The sequence below is a fragment of the Gadus morhua genome, chromosome 1, assembly GCF_902167405.1.
Source record: "Gadus morhua chromosome 1, gadMor3.0, whole genome shotgun sequence".
In the NCBI taxonomy this organism is placed as follows: Eukaryota; Metazoa; Chordata; class Actinopteri; order Gadiformes; family Gadidae; genus Gadus; species Gadus morhua.
The window spans coordinates 16,021,892-16,037,067 of record NC_044048.1 but is presented as its reverse complement, the minus strand read 5'-3'; the positions used below and the strand labels follow the sequence as shown (position 1 = coordinate 16,037,067).

The window sequence follows — 15,176 nt, the reverse complement described above, 5'->3', positions numbered from 1 at the left end:
TAGAAAGAGAGGCAACCGGAGGAGGTTAGAAAGGCAGAAGCGGTTTCAAAGGTGGTGGAAGCAGAGATTTATAGTGGTATCGAGTTCACACACTTCCTCCCCAGCTCTGTGTTCTTTCCCCTCTCCCTCCGCTTCTCCACTTAACAACACATGGTGCAAATTAACTCTCATCAGCCGAGCAGAGAGGAGTGGGAAGGGAGGAAAGGGGGGAGGACTGCGGGAGGGCATCGGTCAGAGAGCGTCGCTCTCTGACCGATGCCCTCCCGCAGTCCTCCCCCCTTTCCTCCCTTCCCACTCCTCTCTGCTCGGCTGAGTAGGAAATTTCAGGGTGAGAAGAACATGAATGTCTGCAGTTCGGTCCCTCAGAGAAAACGTCTCTCACAAAGGCCGTGTAACAACTGCAACATGGCCACAGGCAGTCAGACCCTTATGGATTCGTCAACGGCAGATCTCCTTTTTCCCCCCCATTGCTCTTCGACACACTGTCCCAAAAACTGGTCGGCGGCTCCTCCACTCAACTGCTACAGACTGCATTTGTCTGATCTCCACCACCTGGTGACTGTCTACTTACATGACTTGCCTTAGCGAAAGCCTTGATGGCCTTTGTTCAATCAAAGCAGAACACCCTGAAACAAAACCCGTGCTGATCACCCAGGCGCTGAACGCTGTCTTAACGGGTGTTTGTGGACACAAGCAACCTTCTGCCAAGGACCGAAACCCGAGAAGCAACTGTCATGTCAGTAAGATTTATGGAGCAGAGCCGCGGCAAACTAAATGAGAAACTCCAGCAGATGTTTGATGTTTGAGTGGATGCTTTCCCACTCAAATACACATTTGAAACTAGCTTGAGCTCTGTCTGAACTGTGGAGCGCGCCTCCCCTCTGAGATTCATCACCACTAGTCTTCACATTGTCTGACTTTGACACGTTATTCTTTGAGCGGATTCTACATGTGTGAAGTTATTTTGCCTGGATGTAAAAGGTTTATGAGAAAACAAAGAGTAAAAGAAAATCAAAAGATTCTATGCCTGGATGTCTTTTCCCATCCAGCTACAATGAGATTTTTAAATCTCAATGTCAGCAGCTAATACTCTTTCCATAGGCATTGTACATTGGAATTTCACTAATTCAAATTCCAGCTGCTTTCTGTGTCACACATGTGTAGAAACACAAAGGGGGGAGAGGGTTCTGTCTTCGACCCTGTGCGTCACATTTCAGCATGCTCGTGAGTGATGCTGCATGTGCATAAAGGGGCAAGTCTAAACTGTGTTTGCCTGCCTGTCACTGCCAATGGATCACTGGATCTGAGAGAGCTACAGCTGCCTGCTGGGGAGAAGCTACACACACATGCACGCACACTTTATCCTGTTAGTAGGGTAAAGTGTGTGTGGTTATGCATGAGTCACAGGCACATTTGCACAGGAAGAAGGCTCACTTCATTATCCCAGTGTTGTGTGAGCCAGAGAATTGTATTGTCCCAGCCCATAAACCAGACACAAACTCAACATTTTCGCTGTGTTTATATATATAGATATCCACCTCCCCTCTGTTATGCCTCCTGTGCTCACTGCTCTTCCCATGCCCATAACCACCCTCCCCTCCTCCTTCCCTCTCTCTCTCTTCTCTCCCTCTTTCCCTCTCTAGCTCATCATTTCCTCTGAGATTTAACACCACCAACCAGTCAATTTTATTGTTGCCTCGTCCTTAAGCAGTGTGCCGGGGAACAGCGTAAACACTATCTGTGATGGAAGAGACATTTTCCCGGCATCAAAGGGCTGAGCCGTGTTATCCCTTTTGTAGCTGTATTCATTTGCTGCTACCGCCGTTCTCAGACACCCTTTGTTCTGCTCTTCATGGGAGTGTAAATAGCAGTTTGGCAGTGCCGGGGCTGTGGACTGCACCTCTTTTTGCCTCTGCTGCAGCAGTCAACACCAGCTGACTGAAAGGAGCAAAAATTAGTTGTCTCAGGCCCACTGTTAAAATGGTTGCTATCAAGTGATTTGCAAAAATACCAAATCTTAAATGAGGGTCTCCTATGGCCCTTTGCAGTGGATGAGACTGGCACCTCATCTATCTTGAAAGCTCCATGTGACGGGATCCGCCCCCGCCTTCCCCTCCTTTCCTTGCGCCACAGCTAATTGAAATAATCAGAGCATTTTAAAGATGTCCCTTTAATCCAGATGGGACTTCCTTGGTGCTTCTGTGAAGACCAATTCATAAAGAGTGGCAACCACTATACCGTGACAAGCTAACCTTGGGCTATTGGCCATTTAACAGCCCATTTATAGATCTGGGTAATACCCTCGCTATTTGAGGGGGAATAACTCTTTATAGATCCAAGATAAAGCAGAAACGATAGTGCTTTATCACCACCAGGGATTCTCCCTCTCCCTCTTCTTCTCAGCCATCCTTCTTGTTCTACTTTCTGCTTCTCTTATACTACCTTCCTCCTCTCCTTGCCTGTCTGGTTCTTCTGATGAATCTGTGCCTCAAGGCATTATAGGATGAGCAGCTTGGCTAATTATTGATAGTGGTCGCAGCATGTGGACATGTGTGTCCGAATCACTTAACAAGCCGCCACGGAGAGATGGAACGAAAGGGAGAGATGAAGGAAAGAGGGGGAAAAAGACCATCCTTTGTACTTTGCAGTGCCTTTCTCTCCGTCTCCTTCCCCTTCACACTCCCACCCTCCTCCCCTCTCTTTTCCTCTCTCCAGGTGAAATAGAATGATTTAATGTGTGGCCCTGTTGGAAAAGGTAATGGAGTTGGCAGATGAGTGAAGCTCTCCACAGCAGCAAGCCGGGGAGAGGTGGAGGGGAGTGATTGAGACCCCTGTCCGTCTGTCTGTCTGTTCTCTTTACAGATCAAGACTTTCATTGTTCTGTCCTCCCCGCAGAAACCTCTCTCTCTCTCGCTCTCTCGCGCACGCACGCGCGCGCACTTACTGGGTCCAAGCACTGCAGTGGAATGTGGTCTTTTGCCAGGTTATGTATAGGGAACTGAAGGATCTCACTGCTTGAATATGTCTGTTTCTCAGAGTACTTTGAGCATACTTAATTTGATCTCTGAGTAAGGATTCACAGTAGATGTAGTGATAGGGGCAAGTTGTATTGTCTTCTTCAACACACATAACTTTTATGAGGTCTTTATAAAGAAAACGATAATTGAGCAAGGGGCATACGTAAATTTTCCTCTAATCTCCATCCATCAGTTGACGCAGTTCCAATGCCGTCATGCCTGACAGTTGGTTTAAGTGCAATAGAAATGCTAATTCAGGCAACAAAAGCTTGCGAGAGAGAGATGGGTTGCGGGAAGGAGGGGGGGGGAAGAGACTATTGATTACCTCTATTGATCGTAATCAGGCTGTCTGTGCTCTTCCCCGTTGTTCTCTGTACGTTGTGGTTTCCATTTTAGATGGAACCGTTTCAGGGCTTTCGTTCGACATTGCTATCGATGCTTTTCCTGCTTAGAATCTCGCGTGAAAAACTGTTAATGGTAGAAAAGCGGATGCTACAGCAATGCTGTGATAAGTATTGCTTCTTCATTCCCCCACACTGCTCTGCATACAGCAGCAGCAGCAGCCGCTGCTGCTGCTGCTCATAATTAGGCACAAACTGTTTGCTGCCATGCTAAAAATGCAGTTAAATGGCTGCAAGGACTGTGCATTAGGCCTCGATCTGTAGCTTCTCTGCCCGGCAGAGTAACCTGTACCCTTTGTAACAAATGGTTGCAGTTATACTTCAATGACATAAACTCATACTTCCCCCGCTAGATCAATGGCTCGCATACCCCATTTAAAACCATTAGCAACATGCTAGCGGTTTTTTTTTGCGTAGATGGGTATCAGAAAAAAAGTAACGGTTATTTATTTTATTGCTTAATCTCAAGGGGTTTTTGGCGAGATAAATCTTCCACTAACACTGCTGAAACAAGCTAGCCCTTCGACTTGGTGTGCAAATTAGCTACTCTTGCTTTGCCGGCCGTTGAACACTTTTCAAATGTATTCCTACCACTGTATTCTGCGATTTCTAATCTTTGATGAAGTCGTCAAGTCTGGTTGTCTTTGTGGCTCTGACACCCACTCTCCGCTATTTCATTTTAACTGCCTAGGCTCAACCTGTCTCGCTCCTTTAGAGAGAGCAAGGGAGAAAGAGAGAGAGGCACCGCAGACCCATATAAGGAGTTTGTATTAGTGCTGGGCTTCTGCACAGAATCACAAAGTGTTTGGGGCCAACCTGTCAAGTCCTCCCCCACTTAGCGGTAGCACTGCCCAGTGAAGATCCACAAAACAGCAGTCTAACTAACACTAACCCATCCCTGTGCGCTACACAAGCATGGTACATCCTACCATGATTGTCGGGCTAACACATGATGCGAAAACGTCATGCGAACACAGCGCCACATCTTCGTGGTTGTACCTGCGCATTGTTTGTAGAACGTTGTTGTGACAGGTAGTGGCGTTCATAGGCTTTTAAGGAGAGCGACCAATGCAGCCGTAATAAAGACCTGAAGTGTGTGTGTGTGTGTGTGTGTGTGTGTGTGTGGTTGTGTGTGTGTGTGTGTGTGTCTGTCTGTATGCGCAGGGTAAGGGTAGGTAAGGGAGGGGCAATGTAAAAAGGATGCAAATCTCAGTGGCGTCGGTAAACAAGGGGCTTTGTGTCAATCACCAGATGGAGTGGCCCGCTTAGCATTCTCTCCTCTCCTCCAACACCACCCTTCAGGGGATTGTTTGCTCGGCAGCATTATGCTGATTGGTCAAAGCCTTTAGGGGAGGGCTCGGAGGATAGGGTGGATCTAGAGGGGGGCTATGATAATGTATGTGCTGTCATGGCGATGATGCCCGCTTTATAGCACAGTTATCAATAACCCTGCCCCGTTTTTTTGGTGCCATGGCCTGTCGGCTCACATGGCTGGATTATTGGAGCATAATGTTAATCATTTTAGAGACTTATTACACGTAGCTAAACATGCACAAAGAAAACCCCCAAGGACAAATAGCTCTCAAACGCACACAGCACCACTGTAGACAAAGAACCATCAGCCCCAACCTAGAGCTTACGCATAAGGCACTAAAAGGAAGCACTTTCTTTCCTTTAAAGATTGCTCATACTTACATAGTAAGATCATGTTAATCATTCATCTCATGGTGTATTTTAGCATGTCTGCTCTCTGCGTGATTGCACATCAAAGCTGTAGCGTGGCTGTGAAGGGGTTTGGGGGAGCTTTCACCGTGTTGTTTAGAGCTGGGAGACGAGATGTGATGGGATACAGCTGAACTCTAAACTGTAAACGGACACTTCCTCTGTGGTGAGGCACATTCTTAAGTAGGAAACCCCCCCCCACCCATCTACACCTTATGATGTATGCATGTATATGTATTTCTTTAGATAAAATATAGATAGACACACACAGGTAAAGACACACACACACACACACACACACACACACACACACACACACACACACACACACACACACACACACACACACACACACACACACACACACACACACACACACACACACACACACACACACACACACACACACACAGCACTGCGGGTAAAAAGCCATTCCTGTCTCATCTCTGCCAGAGAGAGTAATTCCTCGGTCTACAGCAAAATCCTCTCCCTCCTTTACCCATCGCTACTTCCACAAAGCAAATGTACTCTGACTGTGTGTGTGCGTCAAAGCTATGCTTTTTGATGCCCAGGCTCAAACAAGGACAATAATAATGGAATGCTTGATCTGCAATGTGTAAAAAAATAAACAGCTGTTTAACATTTTGCCTCGCATGCTTTTCTCTATTTTGCTCTGCCTATATGCTTATGTGCTCAGTTTACATTCGCCTGTTTCAGTGTTGTATCCAATGGGATTTGACTTACTGATCATCGTGACCACCGTGCTGTTACACACCTCTCGGTTAATGTAAATTGAATTCCCTTTATTGCATCTTACAACTGCCTAACAGAAAAGCTATTTGCATGCTCTACTTTAACATACACATTAGCCATGTTCAAAGCATGGAGGCTGTTAATGGTGGTCTGTGCTGGATTCCTTCAGCAAAGCCCTCTCTTGCTCCGCCCCTGCCCTGTTATTGCAGCTGTGTTGTCTACAATACATCTCTTGTTGCAACACAGCAGGAGGTAGCTTGAAGCTCTCTCTGTGTGTGTGTGTGTGTGTGTGTGTGTGTGTGTGTGTGTGTGTGTGTGTGTGTGTGTGTGTGTGTGTGTGTGTGTGTGTGTGTGTGTGTGTGTGTGTGTGTGTGTGTGTGTGTGTGTTAGGGTCCGGGATGAATCAAATTACAGCAGACGGATGTGTTGGAATATTGCATTAAATATCCTTCCACTACTTATTTACTAAATGTAATGTTGTATGGTTTCAATAGCCTATTCCTTTTGTTCGGGATGTAATGCACTCTTTGGTTCACTTCCAATAGCACTTGAAATCCTAGGATTACATCCACATGCACACATCCACGAACGCATACACACACACTGATGAGGCGCACACAAACCCTTGCATGCGCCACGACACCCTCAAGGATACATTGTGGCACATGTGTGCAAGTAATTTGCATGTTTGGATTTGCATATGGTGCGCATGCAGAGCGAGCAAGCCAGACCACCCACAGCTAAGTCTACGGGATGGCTCAGATAGCATGATGTATGAGTGAAACGAATAGTGTCCTCCCTGGAGGCCAGCACACAGACCGACAGACACAGGCACGCAGAGAGACAGGCGAAAGACAAGGTGACCTTGAGGAATAGAAATATAGTGAGGACGGAAAGCAAGGAGTAACCAAAGACGGACAGATAAGACACTAGAGTTATAACCCGGCCTGTGCTCGTGTTGTGATTCAAGTTCTGGGGGGCTACAGCAGTAGTTTGCTGGAGGCTCTCTCTCTCTCCTATTTCACACTTGGTGATACTATCTGTTTTCATGCTCGCTCGCCCATTCTCTTCAACCAAGTACTGTTTATTTGCTTTTTTTCTCGTCTACAGGTGAGCCCCTCTACTACCCCCTCTGTGTGTGTGTGTGTGTGTGTGTGTGTGTGTGTGTGTGTGTGGTCGTTCGGTGTGTGCATCGACATGGGTAAACTGACCACACAAGACAATAAACTCATACCTCCTGCTATAGTGAATTCTCTCACTCTGTTTCTTGCTCTTTCATTCTCTCCCTCCAAACCCAACCTCTGAGCCCCCAACAGCTGCTCCTACATAAAAAAAGACACCGCCTACAGACATATATTCACACTCTTACACAAACACACACCACTCTTCTCCTTGACTGTCAGCTCCTCTCTATGCCCCTCACAGCAGGCACTTCATCAATCTTTGGACACAACGAACACGCACACACACGGACACACACAACCTGTTATTGAGACGATGCTCATACGAAGGTGTTTTGTTTTTATCCCCTTCTCAAAGCTATCCTCTTTCAAGCCCCCTTTTTGTCAAATAGTGCTCTGTCCTTCTCTTTCCTTTTTACTGCTGCAGCTAAACATCTGTGCATGTGTGTGAGCGTGCACGCATGTGTGAAGGGGAGCAGTTGGGAAATCGATTAGCCTGGCTTAAGCAGGCCATTTTATTTCCGGTCTTCCATTACAACGCTCAATCAGCCCACAGCTTCTTCACGGTCGATCGTCGCGCTCTGGACGTACACGCACCCGTGCGCGCACACACACACACACACAAGCACACAAGCACACAAGCACACATGCCTTCAAACACACACAGGCAACCACACATGCAGATTTTCTGGATTAGCTGGCCATGCCGACATCAAAACATCACACAAATTGACACACACTCACTCACTCACTACTACGCACAGACACAAAGCCTGGTTTTTACTTTGTCCCTCAAGCCCTGCTCTCTTTCTCTCTCTCTTTTGTAACACCTCTCGCTTTCCTCAGTGATAGTCCAGTCCATACGGGTACGATGTCTTGTTAGTTTCAGCAGGATATGTAAACACGGCAAAGATAACATAATGTATCGCAAGCAAACGTCCGGCCAAACAAAACACAATAGCTCGCAACACTTCGCAACACAAAGAGCTCTGTGTTAGTACTCAGCTCACACTGTGTGTGTGTGTGTGTGTGTGTGTGTGTGTGTGTGTGTGTGTGTGTGTGTGTGTGTGTGTGTGTGTGACCGACCAAAGAGAGCTGGATCCTGACTCAAGTCTCTGTTCTCGGGAGGATTGTCAGGTACATGCGCAGAAGACCTTGGCTCCCAGAGACCTTGGCTTTGATGCCACTAAATGAAAGGCTGAAGGCAGAGATGACAATGTTGTCTGCCTGGCTGAGAGAGGGTGTCTGGCTGAGAACTGGCGCTCGGTTAATAATGACATTATTCCATGAGCTGAACTCTTCTTATGAGCAAGTGAACCGCCCCCGTCTGACCTAGCACAGCTGGCTTTCAAGCTTCCGTTCTAAAGTCGATTAAAATGGCAGGGATTGCTGTCTGGATTGTTTGGCATTAAAGACTAAACGAATCATAACTGGAGGGAAAAAAGTGTTTGTGTAGTCTAAAAGACTTGGTTGGCCGGACTGAGGCATAGAGTGGATAATGATCATCATCACTGAACACATTGTTTTGTGGCTGTTCATGAGGGCTGTTTTCCCTGATACAGCTGTGCTCTTCACAAATGTTTTGACTGGAGTGGGAATCCATCAAAAGAAATGTGTCAAATGCAAAGGCAAATATTTACGTTAGACACAAGTTTTTATGGAGTTAATGAGGGAGGCCAAGAGTCTCTCAATGGCTCTCCTTTTTATCTAGAGGCAGGGGTGTCTGGTCAGCCCATATACTTGTCCTATTATTAACCCCCCACACCCAGGGCCAATTCAGTTTCAAAGGCCTCAGTGGGGCGCAAAGTGGTGTCTGGCGGTCTGTTTGGAAGCCGCACCGTTTGTTTCTGGGGTTTTAATTCCGAGGAGGACGTACTCGGGCAAGGCCAAGCCATAAATGTGGCGGTGGTCATGTGGTGGAGCTTGTGACTGCTGCTCTGCTCTCTGAGGCAGTGTCTGTCTCTGGCACTCCCATCTTGCCCCAGCAGCCACCCCGTTCCCTTATTCATCCCGGTTGTAATTAGATTCATCCTCTAGCGCCGGGTAACCTCGACCAATCTTCAATAGTCCCGCGTTTCTGCTTCCTAATCTCAGTATTACCGGTAATCACAAATGTATTTAAGATTAGTCTTGTTTACACCTTCGACCATGTTTAACACATTAACAAATTTCCGAATGTCACAAGATGTCTTGAGCACTTATATGGAAGAATGAATAATGACAACTCATGCAGGTGAGAACTCAACTCGACTCCATATGGCGACATGTGTCCTACGCAACAACACACACAATCATTTTTTTTTATATGTATTTCAAAGTTTGAGAGGCATAATTGTGTTAAGTCAACACTGGCATCAAGCAAATAAATTATAGGTCATCCCTTCAATTGTCATAATACGATCAGATCGCAAATTGCTACAAGCCTACTATACGATAGTAAAAGAACGGTTAGTTTCACATCTGCGCAATTGTGACTGATCTTTGGTGAAGCTGGGATAGATGTCGGATCTCAGCCTGCACCGTCACCTTTGTGGGCACATGGTTATGTGGGCATTTCATTTCGCGTTTTTCTTATCTCTTGCGGCTTGGAGCTGGCGTATTTTTATCCAGGACGGATGGTCGATCGTATCTTTTTTTTTTTCCTGCGGCTGGGTTTGATCCGTGTAAGAGAGTGCACATGTGCACACCCGTTGGTCGAGAGTGTGTGGGCCGCATACACAGCAGCGCCAGCAAATCTGCCTACTGTGAAGTGGCTAATTCTCATCCAATCCAATATGGATGTCAGCTGACAGATGGGCCCAGTGTGTTCAAAGCACAGGCCACCGATTTAATATCCTGACCATGCTGACCAGGGGGAGAGAGAGAGAGAGAGAGAGAGAGAGAGAGAGAGAGAGAGAGAGAGAGAGAGAGAGAGAGAGAGAGAGAGAGAGAGAGAGAGAGAGAGAGAGAGAGAGAGAGAGAGAGAGAGAGAGAGAGAGAGAGAGAGAGAGAGAGAGAGAGAGAGAGGAGATAGAGAGACCCCTATCTTACCACAGTAAAAAACTGACAGGACAGCCATCTCAGCAACGACTGCCCTCTTTCCCTCCCACCCTCTGCACGTCCCATCCTACTCGCTCTCTTTCTCTCTCTCGCTGTGTGTCTCTCGCTCTTTCTTTGTCTGGGTTTTGTTTCTTTTTCCAGGCGGGCTTGCAGAGCCGTACACCGTCTTATCAAAATATTGTAATCAGCCCTTTGAGAGGCTAGAAGGAACCCCGATGAGACTCAGGGGGGGTCCCGCCCCCGCAACTATCTAACAACGGCTGTAGCCAGAACAAGCGAGCCGACATTGGTAACGAACGATCCCCCACACACCACGCACACTGTCGAGCTAATGCTGCAGGGAAAAAGAATAACAGCAACCTGAACTTGAAATGACCCGTGGAGCTCTACCCGATCTCTCCACTCTCTTGCAGGGAGTCAAGTGGCCGATACAAAGGCATGGAGGGGAGAGGGGCTCTGACAGGCTGATTTAGAGGTTATTTCCTTTACCTATGATGCACACAATCCCTGCCTGCACTGCAGGGCTGGGAGAGGAACCGTCGCGCTTATCCTGAAAGGCTATCATTTGTTTGTATGTGTGGGGTGCTGTGTGTGTATGTGTTCTATTGGTTGTGTGTTTGTTGGTTTTCCTTAGGCGGCAAACACTAAAATCCCCTGCTTTGTCAATCACCAAGATGTCAAAAGGTTGTACTCGCACGACAGACCTCTTGCACGGCACGTGTACAATTGTGCATTAGACAGGCACGTGAACACACGCACACAAACGCACACGCACACTCTGCCCTCCAGATGGAATTGTTTATTGAGTGCTGGTGTTCTGGCGAAGCTCTCTCTTATTCTGTCTGAAACGCAGAAAGAGCAGTGTGGAAAACTCTTCCAATCAGATCCATCATTTATTTAGCGTGGATGTGCGTGTGTGCATGTGCTGTCGCCAGAGGGATATGTCTTTGCTCTTCCTGTCGTTCCCTGCTCTAATCATATCATGTCGGAGTGGCAGATTAGTCCTCCCAGATCCCCCGTCTCTTCGCAATCCCCACCCACCCAACAACACCCCACCCCTTCTCTTGTGGGAGACGGGGTAGGGCGATCCAGTTAAAGTGGGCTCTGATTGTCATATGGGGAGGGGGGGGTCAGGACAAGCACCTTTTTGCAGTCCCCCATAGAATCGGGAGGATATTTCAAACTCGTTAGGGATTATTGGTCTTGAGTTGCATAGTGTAGGGGGGGATTTACAAAGCCTGAAATCTGCCAATAGGAAGAAGCAAACGGCAGGTTCCCTGTAACGGATGACTCCGATATCTTGATTAGAATGTTGATAATCAGACATAAACCCATGATTTTCTTCCTTGTAAAATGGCTTAAATGGCTGCTTAACTATTTGCCAGAGCAAAATAGCATTTTGTCAGTTGAAAAGACTGCGCTGTGGATATGAGAGAGGAAGGGTTCCCGCAAGAATTCAGAGAAGGAACGGATAGTCTAGACAGTAGAGTCTTCATGTGTTTACCACCAACCCATGTTCCCAGTTGCCTGGTGTTGACCACCGACCGTACGGTGAGTCAAGACCAGTCGTTGAGGGTGCACTGCTGAAGTCGACCCCGAATTAAATAGTAGCCTGATGGTCAGGAGCCTCTACCGTCCCGGTTCCACTCTGCATTGACTATCAACACCCGACACCCCTGCCCCCTCTGCCTGCCCTGGAGGGGGTGTCAGCCAGCTAAGCCTCTAGCTTAATCACCCAGCTAGCATAGCTCAACTGCCGGCCATTCCTGCCTGACATTGAGGCACCGCTGCCAGTCCTCCCCGTTTGACCCCCTTCCCCACCTTCTACCTTTTTCCTTTTTTTTTTTCTTCAAACATACTTTTCCCCCTTCATCTGGTTTTGCGATCTGGTCTTTTCCTTCCTTTGCGCCGGCCGGCTCACCAACTATCGAGGGATGTCATAGATTGCAGCTCCTGATGTCATCGACAAGAAGGGGGGGTGGGTGTGTCATCGGCTCGGTTTGTTGGGTGGGGGGGGGGATGGAGGTCACAACAGGGTCTAGCAGAGGAAGAGGAGAGTGTTTGAAAAGCGGGGAGTATAAACAGAGGTTTCCTGTTAACTGGGGCCCATCTTGTGGGAGTGAAGGGGTCTGGTTTAGTTTAAAGCAAGGCTCTAGTGTTATAGGGAGGGTGGGGGGGAGTAGGACAGAGGCAGCATGGTTACAGGTTGCAGGAATGTTGCCATGGCTTGGTCATGGATAAGGGGCTGGCCGGACGATGTGCAACCAAGTTGCTAGAGACTCTGGGAACAGATGCAACAATTTAGCCTTGCTGTTGGGAGAAGTTTGACCATTGGTTAATGTTACCGTCAATCAACATCCGGGACCAATTGAATAGCGTGGAGTGTACTGAAGAGGAATGAAAGTACAGTGCCTCATTTTACAGCCTTTGTGTTAAATAATGGCGTTCAGATGGCATACTTGATCCTTCAAGTATTGCTTGCTTTGTTTTTCCTGCTTGGGTTATTCTTGTCACGGGGTGCTTTCAATTGAACAGAAACTGATAAAAGTCAAAAATTGTATAATATAAATAATGATAATTGCAAAAAACAGTTGTCCAACTTGGATTACTAGCTGTCATGCTGGTTAAAACTCTTCATCCCCTCAGTCTGTCCTTGGTTATGGGGTTTGTGAACAGTGTATTATATAGCATTTGGCTGCTTTCTATTCACCATTCAAGGCTTTTTTTTTCTTGGAAGGGGAAAGGCTGTCCCCTTGTATTTCACTTGCTGGTCTTTGTTGTGGTGTGGTCCTACACAGGGGCCGGGCTACAGAGTTGACTGCACACACAAGTACCCTTACAAAGGAAACTATACAGCCATTATGGAGCCAAGGGGGCCAGCCACCTTAAGAACAGGCTGGTTGGCCTGGGAGAAAATGAACCCAACGCACACAATGGCCCAGCGTTGTCCCTGATCTGGACACATCTGACTCGCTGCTATTAAATATGAGCAGCGCTTTTCAGTTTTTCATGCATAGTAAATAAGTGTCTTATTTGTACAGGGGACTCTATTGATTTACCGTGTGCCTTTTCTCAAGGCGGAGCCTGTTAAACAGCAGCCGCTGCGTGCTGTCTTCCCCCTGTGTGATGTGTGAGAAGAATGTCACAGGCCAGCCTGATCCACAGGTATCATGGGTGGTGGTGGAGGGTTGCTGGGCGTGGGGAGGGGTAAAACACCATTGTACTCAGCCCTGAAGCATGACTCTTAGATTTATATCTGCACAATGAATAGAGGCCAATTCCTCTGACCCCCGGGGACTCTGGCAGAGGAGCAGTAGGTTACTTGTCATTTTAAAACCAAAATGGAATGACGTTTGGTTTGCCCAGCACCTCCACTCCTCTATATTTATCCTAGCCCTGGTTAATTCAGTGCTCTCTCTTTACATGACCTCTACATTTTTTCCAAACCCCAAATCTTTCCATTTTCTATGCATCTACCATGCTCTTTTATTGGTCTTTTTCCCATTTGTATTGTTATATTTTCCTCGAACATGTTTCTTGTGCATGTTTATCCTTGGTAGTGTGTGAGTATGTTTCTTGGGCCCTACATTCCCAGGATTTAGGCTCCACTGGGAGGGAGTGCAGGAGTGTGTTTAGCCCTCCGGCTGGGCAGGCAAAGATGGCCGACACTGCTTGGCTCAGCTTCCCTCTACTCAGCTTTGTGCCGTGTGGCTGGGTGGAATTTCCCCCCATGCAGCCAACATTGTGGTTCTTTGCACATTCTCCACGCCATTGTGACAATGAGCATTTGAGGAGAGATATTTGCTCATCATCTTAGCTCCCTGATGCCTTGGATATCTGTGTTGGCTAATGTTTAAAAACAAGCGTTTCCTTCTGATCGTCCCTGGCTTGGTAGTAAGTTATGACAGATTGTGTGTGTCCGGGTGGTACAAACACGAGTGTTTCTTGAGACACTGCCAGCCCGTGTTTCCCCATTAGCGTTGAACTCATAACCTTTGTGTTTGAGCAAATCCATTTTGATTCTGTGGTTTTACAGGCAGAAAATGAGCTGTTCAGGTAGCGCCCTTGCAGCGTTTACAATCTCCTAAAAGCATTAATTATGGAGGAGTGCTGGTTGACTGCTTGTTCTGCCGCGATGGGCGGCCTGTATCTAGAAGGCAACAATCTCTCCGTACATGAAGAGACAAGGGGCTGCAACAGCTAGGATAAGGAGGGGCGGGGGGAGCAGAGGCATGACGTCACCTTGGCTCCCTAGTGTGTGTGTGTGTGTGTGTGTGTGTGTGTGTGTGCGCGTTTGTCTAAGAAAGAGGGACGTACAGAGAATGGAAAGAAATCAGGCAGAACACAAATGCAGGCTGACTGACTGTGGGCCAGCTGCTGTTTAAGCACATCCAGCCTCAAACACATTCACCTTCCCTCCCTCCCTCCACTTCAGTCCCAGATGAAAAAAAGAACAGGAGAGAGAGAGAGGGAGAGAGGGAGGGGGGGGGGGGGGGGTGGTTTAGATTAATATCTTGCCTGCTCTCCCTCTCCTGCGTCTCTCGTCCTCTCATGCTCCATGATCTAACCGAACAATGTACTCAGTAAAGGCTTGGAATATCTTTTCACTGACCTCATGCTCCTTTAACACGGTGATAGACACACACACACACATAGAGAACGAGAGAGAGGATGGCATTGGCTATAAAATCAAGGCTGTAAATATCACTGCTGTTTAGATGGCTTGGATTAACATGGCTCCGCCCCCTGTCTCCACAGTCCTGGGTGGTGTCCGTGGTTGGTCTTCAGGGGCTGTGTACGTGCCCTGCAATGCACACACACACAGCAGCGGTGTGCCTGTGTGAAAGAGGGCTGTATGGCCCCCAGTGGCAGGGCTGTGTCATAGTCCGGCGACCAATCATAACGCGGTGCTGGCTCAAATGTCCCCTGAAAGCACCGTGCAAGACGGCCTGTTGGGCTCCTGTCTAGGCACATTCAATAATTTACAACATGGAAAATCTGTGTGTTTTTGTCCTTTTCTTCTTTCACCCCAGAGTTGGCCTTTATCCACTGTCTATTTCTTT

The 15,176-nt window shown here is 47.5% G+C and overlaps 1 protein-coding gene across 1 annotated transcript in view; it reads left to right on the top strand.

Moving 5' to 3' along the window:
- rerea (arginine-glutamic acid dipeptide (RE) repeats a) overlaps window positions 1-15,176 on the top strand; it is a 92,526-nt gene that overhangs the window by 38,633 nt on the left and 38,717 nt on the right.